Source organism: Canis lupus, chromosome 8 (genome assembly GCF_011100685.1).
Source record: "Canis lupus familiaris isolate Mischka breed German Shepherd chromosome 8, alternate assembly UU_Cfam_GSD_1.0, whole genome shotgun sequence".
NCBI lineage: Eukaryota > Metazoa > Chordata > Mammalia > Carnivora > Canidae > Canis > Canis lupus.
In genome coordinates this window covers 54,022,801-54,042,321 of record NC_049229.1, presented here as the reverse complement: position 1 = coordinate 54,042,321, position 19,521 = coordinate 54,022,801, and the positions used below count along the sequence as shown (strand labels likewise).

At 43.8% G+C, this 19,521-nt stretch overlaps 1 protein-coding gene across 3 annotated transcripts in view; it reads left to right on the top strand.

Moving 5' to 3' along the window:
* Nucleotides 1–19,521, top strand: part of STON2 (stonin 2) — a 144,876-nt gene that overhangs the window by 1,202 nt on the left and 124,153 nt on the right. For 2 of the 3 annotated variants that reach the window (XM_038545482.1, XM_038545480.1), the window contains exon 2: nt 8,734–8,822. The exons of the other annotated variant lie outside the window; for it this stretch is intronic. The gene's annotated coding sequence lies outside the window, so the exon portion shown is untranslated. The remainder of the gene's footprint in view (nt 1–8,733; nt 8,823–19,521) is intronic. 3 annotated transcript variants of the gene reach the window in all.

Sequence of the window (19,521 nt, the reverse complement as noted above, 5' to 3'; positions counted from 1 at the left end):
TCCATCCTTTGAGGGATTAAAAAAAAAAAAAAACCTGTTGGAACGGTGGAAGAGATAAATGGACTCCAATTAGTAACCGAGAAAAGCGTTGTAAAGCTTGAAAAATTTTGTTTTGGATTGTTATGAATGTTGCATGAGGAGAATATCTTGGTAACTTTGTTGAATGCTCATCTTTGATTGGTATGACTGATGGGGGAGGACTTGAAGGTTCTTCTACTTTCCAGTCCTCGGTTAAAAGAGTTTAAAGAGAAGGGAAGGAGGAGAAAAACAAATAAAAAACCCAACCACACGACAAAATGCCAGCAGCTCTTAGAAACCTAAAATTGTAGTTCTCATGTTAGGCAGTAATTCCAGTGTCTGACTTGGGTGGTCTACTTCAGTTCTTTGCCACTATGTCACTTTTCTACGCTTTTCTTGTTCGTTTACCTAAAATATCAATGTGTGGCTGACTTCCTTGGAATTCTGAACTTAGCATCCTACTTTATGACAAACCTGAAAGGACCCATCCAAATGTTCCATAGGGCAGTGTCAGTGGGACTCTGCCTGTCTTATCACACCACACTACCTGGGAAAGGTACAAAATGCACATTTGCCAGGAGCCTTCGAATAAATCCATCCACTTAGAGAAAGTGATTATCTTCTCAGGGGGTAAGAAGCCCACTTCCAGATGCAAGTCTTTCAAGTGTCAAATTAATTCCACATCCTTTTAAGTTGTTGATAGGGAGACTTTTACTGGCTCAGAATGGGAGGATCTGAAAGCTTGCTGATGGAGGAGTGAGGGGGGTGTGTGGGGCACAGGAAGGATTGCTGAGCTCAGAGCCAGACCCACACTCTGTGAAAACTCTGTTTCTGTGGCCCATGATTAGGAAACCTGGACAAGTTGCCTTGCTTTTCTGAGCCAAAGTCTCTCACTCTGTAAAATGAGGGCTCAGTTTTTTTTCTTTTCCTTTTTTTTTGAGAGGAGTTGTTCTAAGGATAGTACTAATGAATGGAAAGTCCCCAGCAAAGTTCCAAGGACATAGTTACAGGCCTGTAGCATCCAAAGGGGATCCTGCAGGTGGGAGTCGATCTGTTATACCTAGGAACAAAAAAAGACTTGATTGAGAGGATAACACCTGAGCTGAATATAGAATGATAAGCAAGTTTCTTATGAAGATAGGATTGAGGTAGGATTGGAAGGAAAGAGCAGAGGAGAGAGACATTCCAGACAGAGAGGCAATGGGAGACCAAGTGTGCTGTAATGATCAGCTTAGGCAAAATAACAACCCCCGTATCTCAATGGCTTACAAGGTTTATTTCTCACTTATGCTGTATGTCCAGTGCAGGTCAGTGGTTCTGCTCCTTATCTCTTTTCATTCTGAGTCTCCCAGAGGCTTAAGAAACAGCCTCTTTCTGGGACAATACCGATCTCATTTATGGGAATGGGAAAAAAGAGAACATGATAAAACAAAAATGTGGCATTTAATACCTGCTCAGAAGTAGCAGATTACTTCAATTCTTATGCCATTGGCCAAGGTAAGTCACATAGCCCAACCCAGTGTCAGTGGTATGGGGAATGGTTTGTTTTGAATTGCAGACAGTGAGGCATGGCTGAGTAGAAGGGACAGTGCAGAAGTGACAGGACCAGGGAGGTGGCCCAGAGCAGATGATGAAGGGCCCTGGAACATGTGCCAGGGGTTTGGAACTTTATCTTATGGGCAAAAGAGCAGCCACTGAAGGGTTTTAAGTTCGGATTTGACACTCTCAGATTTTTCGGGCCAAGCACATGTCTCTAGAGACAATGTGGGTCGAAAACGAAAATAGGTAAAATTAAAAGTGAGAGATGGTGGGGCCCTGAATGAATTCAGCAGCCTCAAATCTCCCTATCTGTGATGTGCCTTGAGATTCCACTGATATGAAAATTATTCCCTTCTTTGTAAGTCCTCTTCTCCTAAAATGCAAATGCTCTCATCCTAAAGTCATTAGTTCATAATGTCACCTAAAGCAGTGTTTCTCAAACTTCAGTGTGCCTCAGAATCACCCAGAGCCCTTGAGAAAAACAGATTTGTGGGTCCCACACCTAGGATTTCTTAGTCAATACGTCTGGGGTGGCACCTGGGAATTAACATTTCTGACAAGTGCTCAGGTGAGGCTGATGCTGTCGGCCCAAAGTCCACACTTCAAAAACCATGGAACTAAAGGGAGAAATTAAAGATGTGATTGAGGGAAAGGCCTGAATAGAAGGGCCTAATGGAAGGAGGAAGAGTCTGGAAGATTGTAGCATTCTCCATTTGACGGATTTGCTGAAGGCTGGTAGTGGCAGTGGGGTCTGTAAGAGTGACAGAGTCTCTGGGTTTATATAAAATTGCAGATATAATTCTCATCCTAAGGAAATGAAAGAAGCTCGGATTCACAGAAGAAACACATGTGCTACTTTATCCCCTCCCTTTGTAATCCTGCCCTGACTCGCCTCCCCCATCCCCCCCCATCAGGGAGCACACACCCTTTTGTTTGGCTCCAGACCTCTCACTCAAGTCTGTCAGCGAACTCCAGTCCTGATCCATCACAATTCTTGTCATCTCAGTTTTAATTTCTTCTGGAACCAGGGTTTGCCCACTGGGTGGACATCTGGCTGAATTTTAAAATAATCGGACCAAGAAATTTCTTGCTTCACTTGAGGTCATCTTCATGAATAAACATCTGTACCATATGATCATGCAAACTGTGATCAGCCCTCCCAAGATAAATAACCCCTTGAGAACTCAAGATGTCCATAGTTTAGCTTATACTAATGGGTGGAACAAGTCGCAACAATTCCTTTAGCTGTGACTCACCACTCCTGTAATGAGAGAGCATTCCAAGAATGGACGTGAAGGAGAAAATATGTTGGCATGTACAATATGACACAAGAAATAAAACATAGTGAGGGTTTGTTTTCTTTTCACTATGTTTTTCTCAATTCTGGGTGTAGAAAAAGTCTAAGCTCTGCCCGGGTTCAGATAATCAGTGATATGCCTGCTCACACCATGTGAATACATGAAATACTTTCAGAGTCAGCATTTTGAATGCTAGCCAGCAGGTTACAGTGTTTGTTTCAAGGTGGTATGACAGTAAGAGGGTCCACTGGGGTGTGGGTAGACTGTACTAGAAATTATATGTGTATGAAATTTGTATAAAATAAGAAATGTCAGGGTGAGCCCAAACTATAAAATGAAGTAATATTTGAAAAGACCCTTTTCCTAATTGAGATTTGACAAACCACATCTAGAAGAGGTGCTTTCTGAAACAGGAGAATTCCCTAGGATTCTGCATACCTCCCGAGGTGGGTGAGAAAGTTTGGAACCATGACCTCTGACCAGGAGGCCTTAGGCCATCTCTGTTGGTCTGATCTGTTTCCCTCTTCAGGTAATTTTGGAAAGCCAGCTGTTTCACTTCCTCCTGCAGACTTGGCCTTCCCCTGGTCAGCTCTACAGTGAAACCCTATAGCTCCCTCAATCTCACGTCTCCAGGAAACTTGGGTCTAAAGTTGCAAAAGATGTAGCAGACAAAACCCCAGGCCTGAGTGAGAGTCAGTGAAGGAAGGGACATTTAAACTAGCCAGTAGGGATCTAAAATACTGAACATATTCATTAGAAAATGTTTTTTCCCCATTCAATAGCATTTATGAGGTAATTTGATATTAAGAAAAATGCACATCAAACCACGACATAAATAGCATCCTCTCTGTGTTTATGTTGAATAAATGTTCATTGTGTCATATATATATATTTTTTCACATCTCTAGCAGTTTCAAGAGGTAGGTTTCTTGTGCTCTCACTGGTTTTTGGAAATGGGATTAATGAGAAACAGTTGGGGCAGCCCAGGGGGCTCAGCGGTTTAGCGGTGCCTTCAGCCCAGGGCCTGATCCTAGAGACTCCGGATTGAGTCCCATATCGGGCTCCCTGCATGGAGCCTGCTTCTCCCTCTGCCTGTGTCTCTGCCTCTCTCTTTCTCTCTCTCTCTCTCTGTGTCTCTCATGAATAAATAAATAAATAAAAATCTTAAAATAATGAGAAACAGTTGGTCAGAGTTCTAGAGCCAGATAAGAGGAGGGCAAGGTTGAAAACTCAAAAAGCCCTTTGAATTTTTTATTCATTGTGTATACCTCCACCTTCCCAGCTGGCCTCAAGCTAACCCCGCCTTGTGCTCTGAGGTGGCTTTACTAACAGGTACGAGAAGGTTAATGTTCTTTGTGCAATATCCTCCTCATGAGTGTAAAGCTACTTTGCAGATTGCTGATGGCCCAGTAAAATCTTTGAAAGGTGGCTTCTTGGGAATGGCATTGGACATCTTCTGGGTGCAAGGCTCTGGGGAAAATGTGAGGAATTCAGAGAAGTGTGATGCTTATTCTTTTGACAAAGCCTCTAATCTGAAAGAGAAAGGGCATAATATTTCTACAGAATTAATACTAGTTAGATAACAGGTTAACAGTATAATCAAAGGGGGCACCACATGCTGTGAATTCAGAGACAGGAAATCTTTTTGGGGTTGTGCTGGGCTGGGAAGGTTCATGGAGGAGCAGTTGTGCTGGATTGGAAGAAGAAATAGAGTTTAGGTGCACACAATGGGTTTTAGAGAATGGGCCCCAGCAGGGTCCATTGGGTCTAATGGATCTGCTCAAACTTACTTGTTCCAGGTCTGTAGCTAGACTTCTGTGTCTGGAATGAAGAAGCCAAGTAGGAGAGGACAGGGAAGTCTGAGGTTAGACCACTTCTTAAAGTCTTCCTTTCTTGACTGTCATGTGATTGTCTAATTTTAATATTCTGATGGTTTGTAAGCACATCCTGAAAAATGGAGCCACTTGGTGATTTGTGAGCAGATGAGTAACTCTGGACTCTAACTTGACCTCTTGACACATTCATTTTATTAATAGGGAAGCACTTTGGAGCTAAGGATGTCAAACCTCTTTATAAATAAAACCTAATCCTATCATAAACTCTTTCGAACTGGCAGGCAGTTGGTCTCGCTCTGCTTACGGAATGACCTAGGAAGGTCAAGCAGCTTGTTCAAAGTCACACAGGAATCCCCTGGCACTTCTGTGCTCACTGGTCCCGCCTCCCCTGACATTTGGTGGTGTCTCACTTAGGTTGCTTTACAGATATTCACAGGGATGGGGGCATGAAGCCCTTGGGGCCCCTTCTATTTAATGAGGGCTTTCTCCATCTACTCTCATATCCCATGGAGGTCCTCAGCTGTAACCCCAAAAGACCCTTGTTAATTTTAATTTGGGGGTGGGGTAATTATACCCTTTTCTTTCAGGCTTAACCCTGGCTCTCACTGAAAGAGGTACCATTTTCATGCTGTGGGTCTGTGCGCGCGCGCGCACACACACACACACACACACACACCATCTGAATGAACTGGCATTCTCAGCACTTTTTGTGCCAAAAGCCAGCCAGTATAGCAGGATTATCGGTGGCTTTCAATCTGCCTGAACTTTGAAGTGAGACACCAGACCCTTGCCAGCTTGATAAAATCACTCCATTGGTTGCCCTTTGAAGTTAGCTAATTGCTTAAAAAAAAAAGTGAGATACTTAAAATGAAAACAGATTTTATTCCTTTGTTTGCTTTAGAAACTGAATATGTTTGTCTGTCTTTCTTGAGTTTTTAAAGGAGAAAGATTATAATACCATAGTTAAGTGGATAAGGCTAGGGGGATCCATAGCTGGTGGTGACCAGCCTTTTCACTTATACATTATTTAAATGCATGAGACAGAGCCATCAAAAATACAGTTTTGCTTGTGTATTTCCCAGTCGTGGCCAAACATAAAGTATTAATTTTTTCTACAACCTTCCTTGTCCCTACATTTCCTTCTACGTAAGACTCTACACGATTGAAAGGTATGAACAACTTTTGTTATTGAAATTATCAAAATCACTCTCCGTAGCCGCCATTCATCGAGTTTTACTGTGTCCCAGGTCTTCTGCTAGCATTTGACTCCACATGATCTTACTTCATTTCCTCCTCAACTCTGTGAGGTCTGGAATTAGTAGTATTGACAGGGTTAAGTAATCTGTCAGAGGTTGTAATGGAGATAGGGCCCCACCTGAACCTCTTAGTTCTAGAAGCTGTGGCTTTAGTCACTATTGTATCTGGAAACAAAAGGAAAAGTGCTCTAGAGAGTTAACGGGGGCTACCCATGCACAGAGATCCTGCTAGAAGGAAAACTGTCCTTGTTTTTGCTCTGTTGGTTCACATTGTCAGCAGGGCTGTTGAAGTTTGCTTATACCTCTCTTTTCTTCTCTCAACTTCACTTGCTTCTCTTCTTTTTACCTATTTCTTTCTCAATATTTTTGGTATTAGAGTATCATCTAAACTGGGGGGGAGGGGGGCTGTTGGGAGGATCCATTTGAGTAAATTCAGCATATCCCAGTCACTCACCAGCAGCCTCATTGGCCCAGGTGGGCAGAATCATCCACAGCAACCCCTCCAGCTGTACCATCCCTTGCCTTTTGGGGCCCTGGAGCTCTCCTGCTCTGCTGTCAGTTGGGGTTCAGTTCCTGATTCCCGAGCAGGCCTTGCGGAGGCAGTTCCAAGGAGGCAGAGTCATTTGCTGTCATTTGCTGTCACTTGGCTGTCACTTGAGACTTGGCTGAATGACTTGGCTTATCACAGCACCGTGCCCATGGGATAAGGGGCTTTGGTCTCTTGTCATTTGGTTACCAGCTTCCTGTGAAGAGGACAGAGAATGTGCAGTCAGTCCCAGCCCTGAGAAAGCAAAGTGCATTTCTGTACTTACAGAGGGAAAAGTATGTTTCATAGATGGAGCGTGGTGAAGTGGTTAAGAGCATGGTCTCCAGAGCCAGACAGACCAGGTTTGAATTGTGGTCTGTTTAACTTCCCTGTGTCTTAGTTTCCTATCTATAGAGTGGCAATAATAATGGTGCTTCCTTCAGAGAGTTCTTACTGAGGATCAGATGAATTCTTTAGATGTAAAGCCCTTTGAGACCAGTGTCTGGGAGATAGGAAGCATTGCACAAGTGTTTTATCAAGTAGTACGTAAAAAGTGGTAGGGGAACATCATTGTACATTGGTAGACAGTGCTCTGATGGATGAAGCTCACCGAACTGCTTTTGGAACGATGTTCCTGACAGGGGAGCTTGCCATTTTAAAGAAGCATAGGAGAAATCTATTTGTATACTTGTCTTTCTGTAAAACGAACATGAGAGAAAACTGTGTAGGAGGAAGAAGGAGGCCTGGGGTGCCTTGAGGTTTTTGACCAGTCCTACTGCAAAGACAGAGCTGCCATCATGTTGGGTGGGGAAGGCTTCTGGTAGAGCAGCTGTGGAGGGAACGTAGCTGTTCAGTTGTGGATATGGACCTTTGAGAGGCTTATTAAACATGGAAGGGAAGGTGCTCAGTGGGCGCCAGAGTCAAAGGAGAAGCCAGGGCTGGACACATCTGCAAAGGAGAAGGCAGGGCTGGACACATCTGGACAGGGCCCTGGGGGGTATTCTAGCTCCAGTGGAAAAGGCAAACCAGCTCTGCTTTTCCAGTGTGTTCTTTTCTTCATTCACTAGTGTAAATGAACTATCATGCTAGTGTGTCCTTTGGAGAGATTATCATTTGAGCTCTATAATGCTTGGACTTCAGAGTCCATAGACCAGGGTCAGATATAACTTGACCTCTTCCTACCTTGGTGCCATTCGGCAGGCTACTTAGACTTAATCGTCTTGAGTCTCAGTTTCCTGGAGATGGGAACTGGTAGTAAAAATGCCCATCTCAGAAATTTGAGAGCTCAGTGAGTGCAGCTTTATCAATGCTATGAGGCTGTTAATTGCTTTATCACTGTAAAATTCTCCTGTTCAGGCTGGCATGTTGGAAGTGAGGAGTGGTGACAGCTCATACAGTTTTAAAACCCTTTGCATTTCCCCTGAACCGAAAGCCACATTTTAATTTAACCCATACTGCTGTGGTTTTTTGGTTCTTCCTGAAGGTAAAAGAGGTCAACAAGGTACTGCAATAAATTTTGCACACATATGTCAGCCATGTATGCTTTCTCTGTAATTGAAACTGCACCCAGAAATCAAGTCTGGCCTGTGTGTGTGTGGCAGTTGGTTACGTGAATCGCAGATACATAAGCATTCAGAGACCTGAAAACTGAAATACAGAGAAAATGGATATCTTGGCCTTGACAGCATTTCAATATTGTACACTATACATACACTAACCTCATATATGCCCTTCGTCCTGTGAGCCGGGTAAGAAGGCTCTCGCTTTTTTCTAGTAAACTAACTGATCCTTCCCTCACTGTTCTATTTATTTTTTATTTTTATTTTCCCTCACTGTTTTAAACTCTAACTGGACACTTGATTGGAAAATGCATCCAAGACACTTGACTTCACTCAAATAGTAAAAAGGCTCCCTGTCAGACCTAAATAAGAATCCAGAGGCAGGGAGAATCAGATTCTGCAGTCTTTCTCTAGATTCTCTAATTAGCATGTCTGCTATGTTTGCATTTATGGTTTATATGCTTTGAACTTGTGGCTTTTCTCTTTTGCAAGAGTTACCGTCAGTGAGACATCCACCAAGAGAAATATAACTATTAGTGGTGGCAGGACCAAATACACATCACGATGTGGTTGGTTTCTAAATCCCTGCTAGAAATTTTTGAGAAAACTTCTCCAGATGGAGGTGGGTGGTGTGAGGACTGAAGCAGAAAAAATAATAGGAAAGAGCTTCCAGTGATTAAATTTTTCTTTCTGGTCTTTCAGGTTGAGGAAGTGAAGAGAATAGCCGTAAACGGTGGGAAATTTCCATCAACTTGGAAAAAACAATAGAATAAATAATTCTTGGCCACGAGGTGAGAGCCCAGAGAGTCACAAGGTCAAAGGATCCTGTCCCATTTGTCTGTGGTGACAACCTCCCTCCCCCCCTCCAAAAGGAACGCCTCACCCTTAAACAATGAAGTGTCCCTGGGAAGCTGAGCAAGATACATGCAAAGGGAATTTTTTTTTGTAATAATAAATTTATTTTTTATTGGTGTTCAATTTGCCAACATACAGAATAACACCCAGTGCTCATCCCGTCAAGTGCCCCCCTCAGTGCCCGCCACCCAGTCACCCCCACCCCCCGCCCTCCTCCCCTTCCACCACCCCTAGTTCGTTTCCCAGAGTTAGGAGTCTTCCATGTTCTGTCTCCCTTTCTGATATTTCCTACCCATTTCTTCTCTCTTCCCCTCTATTCCCTTTCACTATTATTTATATTCCCCAAATGATTGAGACCATATAATGTTTGTCCTTCTCCGATTGACTTATTTCACTCAGCATAATACCCTCCAGTTCCATCCACATCAAAGCAAATGGTGGGTGTTTGTCGTTTCTAATGGCTGAGTAATATTCCATTGTATACATAGACCACAGCTTCTTTATCCATCATCTTTCGATGGACACTGAGGCTCCTTCCACAGTTTGGCTATTGTGGCCATTGCTGCTAGAAACATCGGGGTGCAGGTGTCCCGGCGTTTCATTGCATCTGTATCTTTGGGGTAAATGCCCAGCAGTGCAATTGCTGGGTCGTAGGGCAGATCTATTTTTAACTCTTTGAGGAACCTCCACATAGTTTTCCAGAGTGGCTGCACCAGTTCACATTCCCACCAACAGTGCAACATTCCCACCAACAGTGCAAGCAAAGGGAATTTTTATAAATCACATCATTTCAGAAGTTCAGCAGTAGTTATACTTTTTTTGTATTTCCCAAGTTGTCTTTAGTGAGAGTGTGCTCCTTTTACTATAAAATATATACGTTAGAAAAAGAGATGCAAAAAAGGGAAATTCATGAGGAGCGTGTAGGTGGGTGAGTTGTCACGGTTTAAAAGTGCTGAGTTGCTTGCATTTTATGACAAGGATTATTCAGTTGTATAAGTGGCAACACTTCCTAACTTATTTGCTCTCTTAATTTACGATCTTCAAAAAAGTGTGGGTGTCAACAGTACCTGTCACCCATCAGGACCCAAGACCCTGCTCTAGGAGAGCAGAGTCAGCCCTCAGTCAACAGATGGTTACTTGACTCTTGCACTGTGCCAAGCCCATCCAGTGTGGCTGCATTCCTGGCCGCAGTCCCCAGCAGTTGGAGACACTCTTGTGCCCCTGCCTCCCCTGCCTTCATCCACAAACACGAACTAGGCATGTTTCTTGTTGGTAAGGGGCCTGCAGCATGAGGACAATGTCACCATCAGCCTGGGGCTCTGCTGTAGTTGCTCCCCGAGAGGCCTGAGTTTAGCATTAAGCTGGCTTGTTTTGGTTTATATGCCTGCGGTCTGTTTGTTGGAGGAAGAGAAAGGGGAGGGATTCTTAGAAAAGGGAAGGAGATATCCTTTGCGTTACTGAAAACGGAAATAAGGAATTATCAGTTCAGGGTCAGTGGAAGCCACAGTGCCTGGCTTCCTTCTGCTGTGCTCTTCTGGAATGATTTGGTTTTGTTTTGAACACTCTGCAAGTGACATGAGCTAGATAGATTGTTCTAGGGTGGAGCTTTCAGCAGGGAGTCCAGGGAACCCTAGGGGATTCATGGAGGGAACTTTGCCTGTGAAGTACCCAAAATTATAAATGCATTGCATGTATATTTATTGGAGATGAGGGTCTGTGGCTAAAATTATACACCCAACAGGTCCAGAGAGCCATACTTTCTTTTTTTTTTTTTTTTTAAGACCAGTTCTAGAGGGGCGATGGTCAAGTTTGAGTTGTACATCTTGGCCTTGATCCTAACTAGAGAACTGTTTCTAATGGATGACATGTGCATACAGTGGAAGTATTGGTGTAAATGTAAAACCATCGGAGGTACCCATGGGAGCCCTTGCTGCAAAAAGGTGAGGGAGGTTTCATTTCTTCAAGTGCTGGAAAACTGGAAATCTAAAAATGCACAATCCCTGCAATTCTGTCTAATGCTTCCCATCCTCCTCTTTCTGTTGTCCTTGAGCTCACATTGAGCTGCCTTAACTCTGCATTAACTGAAGAGTTCGCCTGTTGAAGTGAACACCAATATCTCTTTTACTTGGTCTTCCTCTGGGTTCTAAGCAAATTAGGTTGATATTGTGATGGTAGGTTGGATTTGGTGCAGGCCTTCATGATGGTGACGAGGGCAAGCATGGACAGTGACCTTCCGAGTAGCTGTTTATCTGGTGCCCTGCACACAAATGTTGACTTTCCCACCCTTGCTTCTTGTCTATCCTCACATTGTACATTCTCTTTAGGTGACCTACTCCAAACCCATGGCTATCAATGACCTTTCCGTCTGTGTTATTAATACTTATTTTTCATCCGAGTTCTTGGTCACTTTAACAGGCCCTAAGACATCTCAGTGTGCTTGTCCCAAAGGCCCATCAAAATCACTGGGTTTAAAACTGATGTCATCATATCCCTACCACCCCCCAATCATTCTTCCCCATGAAGTCCTTCTGAAGGATGGTGGATGGCCAGAAATATACCTAGTTTTCTAGAGATCTTTTTTCATCCACCTAGCACATCACTACTCCCTCAACCTAAGTAAGCTTCAAATAGACTTCATCCCATGTCTTGATGAGCTTACATTTTAAATGGCTCATAAAAAAATCCCTCCTTTTTATCCTTTGTCTTGCAATGCCTGCTCACTGTAATTATTAGCCAGTCTTCCCACCCTCCAGTCTGTCTCCCTCATTGCTTCCAGAATGATCTTTTTGAAATACGATTGAATCATATCATTTTCTCATTTAGAATTGTTTAATTGATCTTTGTTGCCCTCATGACAAAACCCAGCCTTCTTGGTGTAGCTTACAAGGCCCTGTGTGACCTGATTCCTAATCTTTCCAGCCTCTTGTCTTACTACCCTCCCGGCTGATTTCTTCAGTTAAACTGAGCTGCTTGTATTTCAGAAAACGCAGCACGCTTTCATTTATCTCCTAGACTGTATGAACATACCACATTTTATTATAGCTGTTTTAAGTGAGGAAACTTATAAGAACTATTACACATCAAGGTTCTAAGTCATGTACAAAACACTCTAGCTCTGCATCACCCCATCCTTGCCTCCTGCCCTATTCCTAACACCACCCGTGAATCTCAGGCCATCCCTGAACTTAAACCTCATTTCTTAGCCTCATCTTCATCTCAGGCCGTGTCTTACTCTTATCTCCAGATCCAGCCCCATCTCTGATATATACATACTCAAGGGTTTGGGATCAGTGATGAATGACGATTCAAGAATGGGGCTGGGTGGGAGGGAGGTGTGGGGATGAACATAAGAGACAGGGATGTCTGTTGCACATATTTTTGGTACCTAACTGGTTTTGCATGGTAATGCACCTATTTAAACATGGTTAAGTAAAATGGCACCTTCTAATTAACCATGTTGCATTGTTCTGTTGTTATAGATGCCATGTTGCCATCTTGAGATCTCCTTTTTCCTTGCCCCCAAGTAATTTCTGTTCATCTTTCAAGCCTCTGCCCAGGTATCACCTTCCCTCAGTTATTCTTCATGAACCCTAAGATTGGGCTAGGTGCCACTCCTCTGTGTGCTTATGGTGCTGTTGAATTCTTCTGGAGTAAGCTGATCATATTGTATTGTGATTATCTTTTTATTTGCCTGTCTGCCTCTCCAAGGCAAGGTCTGAGTCTTAGTCCTCTCTCTATCTCTAGAATTTCACTAGAATATGGCTAGCAATAGGAGATGATGAAGAAATCTTACTGAATGAATGAAGAATGTATGAATGGATGATGTCCTATGGCAGTCAGAATTCTAAGAACCTGCAAAATCTCAGTGAGCACAAATAACCCACAGTCCAAAAATATTTATTAGGTCACCTCTTCCATTTTCTCTGTATGTGGGAGAACATACCAGTACTAGTTCCTAGCTAGGTTTAGCCTTCCTCTGTTGGCTACCTCTTAGGCACCACCTCAGATTCTCTTAGCTCCACTTGCTTCTGGGTTTCTTTGCTGACCAGCCCTGCTGGACTATACCATTTTACCATCCAAGGCCATGTTGGGCTTACTCCCACCACTTTTGGACTCAGATAAAGCATCATCCTGCAGGGTATGGGATCTAGCTTTCCTGTCTGATGCTGAAGGAGCCAGACAGTATACCCCAAAAATATGGGAGAAGTTAGGTCACCACAGAATGTACTGTGGCCCAGTGGGGAACAAGAAATAGGCAGGAGATAGCAGATATTTTCCCTCTTAGAGCACTGCTCCCTTTGATGGAAACTTCTGGGAGGCTACAGTCTCTACCAGCCTCTCTGGGGGTATCCAGTGTGACCAAGTGAGAAGTTTTGTTTCTTGTGAAGGTGTGACTGGTCCTACTCCACTTCATATTTGATTTCAGTGTCTCATTTCCTTTTCTAACTCCAGCTTCCCTGGGATTGCCATTAAGCACTGGTCTAGAAGCTTAGTTTCAGGCTCTGATGTCTAAGGAACCCAGCCTAAGACACATTCAAACCTACCATTATTTTCCTAGAGAAATAGGGGCCACTGTAGGTGGAAGAAGAGGGAGGAGCACTATAGATCAGATAGTCTCCAGTGTATGGATCTGACAGGGCTTAGCTGGGAATCTGAGCCTTCAACCATGCATCCCCTGCCCTCCCTTCCCATGCAGCATTGGCTGCCCTCATTTAGGGGAACTGGACAGATGAATCCATTAGTAGTAAAAGACCCATCATTTGAAGCATGTGGATCTGGTCCCTGTGTAGGCTGGCCATCTGTTCCATGATTTCCTGTTTTTAAAAATCTTTCTAACAAAAAAAAAAAATTGGGGATCCCTGGGTGGCTCAGTGGTTTAGCGCCTGCCTTCAGCCCAGGGCGTGATCTTGGAGTCCCAGGATCAAGTCCCTCATCGGGCTCCCTGCATGGAGCCTGCTTCTCCCTCTGCCGGTGTCTCTGCCTCTCTCTGTGTGTTTCTCATGAATAAATAAATAAAATCTTAAAAAAATAAAATAAATTAAAAAATTAAATATATCTTTGGATGTCAGTGATGCAGCAGAATATTATACAGCTGAGAAAATTGATCCAGTGAGGATGTATGTTATATTCTGAGTTTAAAGCCGAGCTTCACCACTTACTGCTTGTGTGGCTTTGAGAAAGCTGATGCAAGTTTCAGTTTCCTTGTCCGGACGTAGGCATTAACAGGAGCACTCTCCCGGAGTGGCTGCAAAGATCAGATGAGATAATGCACAGAGGCCCTCAGCACAGAGCCCTGTAGGGTAAGCTGCCAGAAGCTATTTGCTAGAGTTATTACTATTCTGTCTTTAAAGTACAGCTTGAGAGTGATAGTTAATTTCTGTATAGGAAACAAATTTAAGGGGATATTTTTTAGCCCTTCAAGGTTTTATTTGGTTTCCAAGAGGTGTTTTCTTGGTAAATCTCAGGCCAGTTGTAATCTTGCTAAAACAGGTGGGAAGACACGCTAAAATCCTTCCACAGAAGCAGTGTTTACCTGTTACATATTTTATTTTGTTGGACGTGTGAGAATCACATATGGTGTGAGACAAGTTGAATCTATTTCTGGTCTTTCAGGTATTTTCAAGGTTGCAAATAAGTTTCTATTAATCCCAAATTAATGAATTTGTGGAAACAAAAGCAGAAAGGTTTTACAACTGTGCTGTGTTCGTTCAGAGAATTTGCGGCAGGGAAGATCCCAGGAAATAGCCTGTTGTTCCTTACTTATCTGGGGTGAGTTTCAGTTTGTGCCAGGTGAAAAGAAACGTGCTTCTTTCATTGAAGCTGGTAATGGGGATTAACAGTGTGTACACTGGTGATTTTTTGCCTTCCTGTACAAAGTTGTATGAAGAGTCATTAAACTTTAAACTGTAATCACGGTTTATTATTAACTATTTACAATGGGGCTTCGAGTCTAGCTGCTTTTTTCTGTTCCACAAACACTTGTCGCTTTCCTTGCATGTACCTGGCCTTGAGCTTTGGGAATAAGGTTGACAAAGGACAGAGACCATCCCTCCAGGAGCTGACACTCCAGTTAATCTTCTTAGGGTCAGCAGTGACCATGCAAGCACCCATAATGTCTCTCCACAACATTAGACACTAGAGAAACCTACCTTCTGGAGAGTTCTCTTGCTTTCATGAACCCAGAGGCCTCTGGTTTTCCTCTTAGTTCTCTTGCTGTCCAGCTCTCTCACTTTGAGCATCTCCATTTTTTCTTCTCACCTCCCTGTTTCCCCATAGGTTGGCCCTTTCCAAGACTCAGCCATCTTCTTTTGTCTTTTTCCTCCTCTGTTGATAACCTGTTCCCTCGCTTGGCTTCATGTATCATTGTGTGTGTATGTGTGTTTGTGTGTGTGTGTGTGTGTGTCAAATCTAACTTTTTACCCCTGATTTTTTTCTAGGCCCCAGATCTCCATTTTCTGTACTCACCCTTTTGTTTCACAATCCTTGAATGTTAGCACATTCCCGAAGAAAACTCACTGCCCACCTCCACTCCCAATTAATTGCATGTTCCTCCTTTCCTTAGGGTATTTCTCAGGCCCATCTCTGCCCTCAGTTTGGCTACCATCCTCCTCATCACCCAGGCGTCATTGTATTTCCTTTCACTGTGGTTTCTTTTGTTCTGCTGAATGGAGAATAAGCTCAAGGATTCCTATAGCTGTAGGCATGTACTTCCGTCTTCTTTCCCAGTCAGGGTTTTCTCCTGAGCATTTGACATTTCCCTGCTTTTTGTTAAGTGTGGATGAGTGCTGGAAAGATGTGTGTGGAGCTGCTGGATTGCATGGCTCTAAGGGCAGCATTCCCATAAAGAGGCACCATTGCCATTGCATTGCACGTACGTGAATGGTGCCTCCCAGAGCTGTGCAGCGCAGTGCTGCAGGGGTGTTAGAGCGCCAGGGGATGGAGAACTGGTTAGGGTTTCTGGGCAGGGGGAGGGATGCTGACAGGTAGAGTGGCAGGGAAAGAGTTAAGGGGAGTTGGCAGTGCAGCCAGGAGGAAAGTCGTATTTCTATGAAAGAGGGGATATATGGGGAAATAGTTTTTCTCTCCGTCCTTTACCTGAAAGAATAAATCTCTGTTTTTCTCGGCAAATCTGCACTGAGCTGACTTCATTTAGAACCATTCACCAAGCTTGAGATCTGTGGTTTAGAGCTTAATTTTCCTCTAATTCTTGTTATTCTTGATAGAGGGAACATTTGTAGGAATTTCTGAAATGAAGGTTCCACGTTGCTACCACTGTCCCGATAAATTGGGATAAACCTAGATTCTCTTGGCACAACTGGACTCTTTTAGGTAAGGTCTCCTCCATATGGCCCAAAGGGATTGGTGACAGTGCTGGTCACACTGCTGCCCCATTTGCTGAAACAGTCGGGATGATTTGGACACACCAGAAGTGGGAGGAAACAGGTAGCAGCACTGTCCACTGTTCAGGGACCATCGGAGCATCTGTCCAGGCAAGTTGCTGTCTTCACTTGCACAAGTTGTGCCATGCATCCTTCACAGACACTGCTCACATGGGTGAACATGTGGATGGAGTCCTAGAGTTGACCTGTGTGATGTCCCTGCCTCCCTACCTTCTCTTGGTAGGCATTTCCAGGCCAACTAATGCCTCATATCCAGCTGGCCAGGCCATTTCCTATGTCAGGCTGAAGCTCACAGCACTACTTCCTTTCCCCCCCTAAATTTCTAAGGTCTCCCCCTTCCTTCCACTTTCACTTCCTGAGTGCCATGACCACAGGAATGAAATCAGCAAGTTCTTGCCGTGTCTCTGCCAGGCTAACTCCTACTCACCCTTAGTAGAAATAATGATGGTAATAGATAACATTAATGGAATGCCTTTTTTTTTTTTTAAAAGATTTATTTATTTATTTTAGAGAGACAGAGGACACACGTGTGAGCAAGCCAGGGGGTTGGGGCAGAGGGAGAGGGAGAGAGAGAGAATCTCTAGCAGATTCCCTGCTGAGCGGGGAGCCCTACTTGGGGATGAATCTCATGACCTCGAGGTCCTGACCCGAGCTGAAATTGAGAGTCAACACCCAACTGACTGAGCTGCCCAGGCGCCCCAATGGGATGCTTATTATTCCCTGAACTGAAAGTCTCACATACAGTATCTTTTTTCATTGTCATAGGACTCTCTGAAACTATTAGGTAAAATTCATATTTAGAGAGTTTGAACCATGATTCTCCTGATTATAATTAACAACGAGGGGCGTGGCCTGCCTGACTGCAAACAGAGCTTGTGCTCTGAATCAGTGTGCAGTTCATCTTCCTAAGACCCATGCTTGATATAGCCTTTTCTAGGAAGCCTCCCTAGGCTCCTTTGCCCCTGTGACCCTTGGTCATCCTCCATAGTAACCCATGCTGTCATTCAAGTTCAGAGCCTCTCAGAGGTAGTGGAGAGAGACCTAAGTTCCTTCCTTTTTCTGAGGTTCCCAATATTTTAAAGACTGAAGAAGTCCCAAGACAGAGTCAGAAAATATGACTTTTCTTGTATATTTGCATTTAACCAAATTAAAGCTTTTGATGCATATTCATACACAGAAACCCACAATGAAACGTAATTTTGCTACGCATGAGCTAACTATAGGAATTATAAATGCTGGCCATTAAACCCTCTAGGCAGAATGGTTTGGTCATGGGGCATGAATTGAAGATTGTAGGAGGCACCTCTTTCAATCCTTTCAGTATAGTCCCATGACTAAATGTGCCTAAATATGTGCTTCTCCTTTTAATAATATTAAAGTCCTTGGGGCACCTGGGTGGCTCAATCAGTTAAGCATCCAACTCTTGATTTCAGCTCAGGTCTTGATCTCAAAGTCGTGAGTTCAAGCCCCGCATTGAACTCCCACTTAAAAAATATACATACGGGATCCCTGGGTGGTGCAGCGGTTTGGCGCCTGCCTTTGGCCCGGGGTGCGGACCTGGAGACCCAGGATCGAATCCCACATCGGGCTCTCAGTGCATGGAGCCTGCTTCTCCCTCTGCCTGTGTCTCTGCCTCTCTCTCTCTCTCTCTCTGTGACTATCATAAAAAAAAAAAAAAAAAGAAAAAATATACATACATTCAAGTCATGAGTATGAGGTTGTTGACTAAGTGGCCTTTCTGGTTTCTGTAATGTGTATTTTTCTATCCCTAAAACTATCACAGAGTCAGGGGCTGGCATTACATTGTAGGCTCTCAATTCTTGTTGGGTGACTGAATGAGTCCATGATTGCTAAAGAACAGTCTGAGAATTTAGAATGATTTTGGAGTCCTAGCACTACCATTTACTAGCGCTGTGACTTTGAGCAAGTTACTTAATCTCTCTGTTCTCAGCTTTTGTCATCTCTCAAGTGGTGATATTACTAATAGTACCTACTGCGGAAGGCTGGTCGGAAGAACAAAGGAGGTGGGTGTGCCTCATCAGATGATGGAAGTGAGCTTGCCCCCGAAGAGTGCTTGGGGCAGGGTGGGGGTGGGGTAGGAGTAGGTCTGCGGGCACCATAGTTAATAAAGGGAGAGCTCCTGCAGCTGCTGCCCTGCCCTGCCCTGCCCTGTGCTGAGCCTCCCCAGCCGGCCATGCAGAAGACTGATTGGTGGCTCCAGGGGAGCTGCCAAAGCATCTGACTGTTGTCAGGGCCCTCACCCTTTCCTCATTCTGCTGCTTGATTGACAGCACCGTGCAGACCTTACTTTTGGAATAATGCTGCAATCTACTGACTACTCTCACCCACATTGTCTCACATAATAATTATTCAGAATTGTAAAATTGCCTGTGGTTTCAGGAAATTCCTGCCTTTGTTATAACATGCCTGGTACCTGCCCCTCTCCTGCTGACAGAGTTAGCACTGAGGCTATTTGCTCCTGGAATTGCTGAATTCTTTAGCAGCATTTTCTTCCCTTCCTTTTTTCCCCCTCCAAACCTGGGATTCCAAGCATCTCATGAAGAACATTCTATTCTAAACTTTTTCTGTTACCACGTGGCCAGGTATAGAATGGCCTGGCTTGTCCAGAACCTCTACCTCTTGCATGCCCACGTGTAGAAGAGCAGAGCACAGCAGCACTCCCTAACTTGGGCTCTCTCCTCTTTGCTATGTGGTTGGAGTCACATAGTCCTGGGATCTGAGTGGAGCTTTATGGTGTGCCTCCACACTGCCAACACATATGAGGATATCGGCCACCTTCATCTTTGGCTACATTTCTCTCTAGATGATCCAATCCATTCCGTGTACTGACAACTTTCTAGTTTACATCTCTATCCCTGAGCTCCAGATTTGCATGTTTACGCAGTTGGCATCTTTCTTGGATGTCTAATAAGCATCCCACATGCATCACATTTAAAAATAAATATTTATTTTACCTCTAAAATCTGATTCTTTCCCTCAACCCAGTCAATAGCAGTATACCATCCAACCCAGTCCTCAACCAGAATCCATGAGTTACTACTCCACCTTTGTTCTCCCTACATATGGCATCCATCAGAAACCTGTAGTCTCTACCTCCAGTATCTATCTCAGATATACTGCATTGTCTCCATCTTCATTGCCCTCACCCAGATTCTGGCTATTGATTTTTTTTTTTCAGGATAAAAGAAATTACTTTTGTTTTCAATTACAGTGT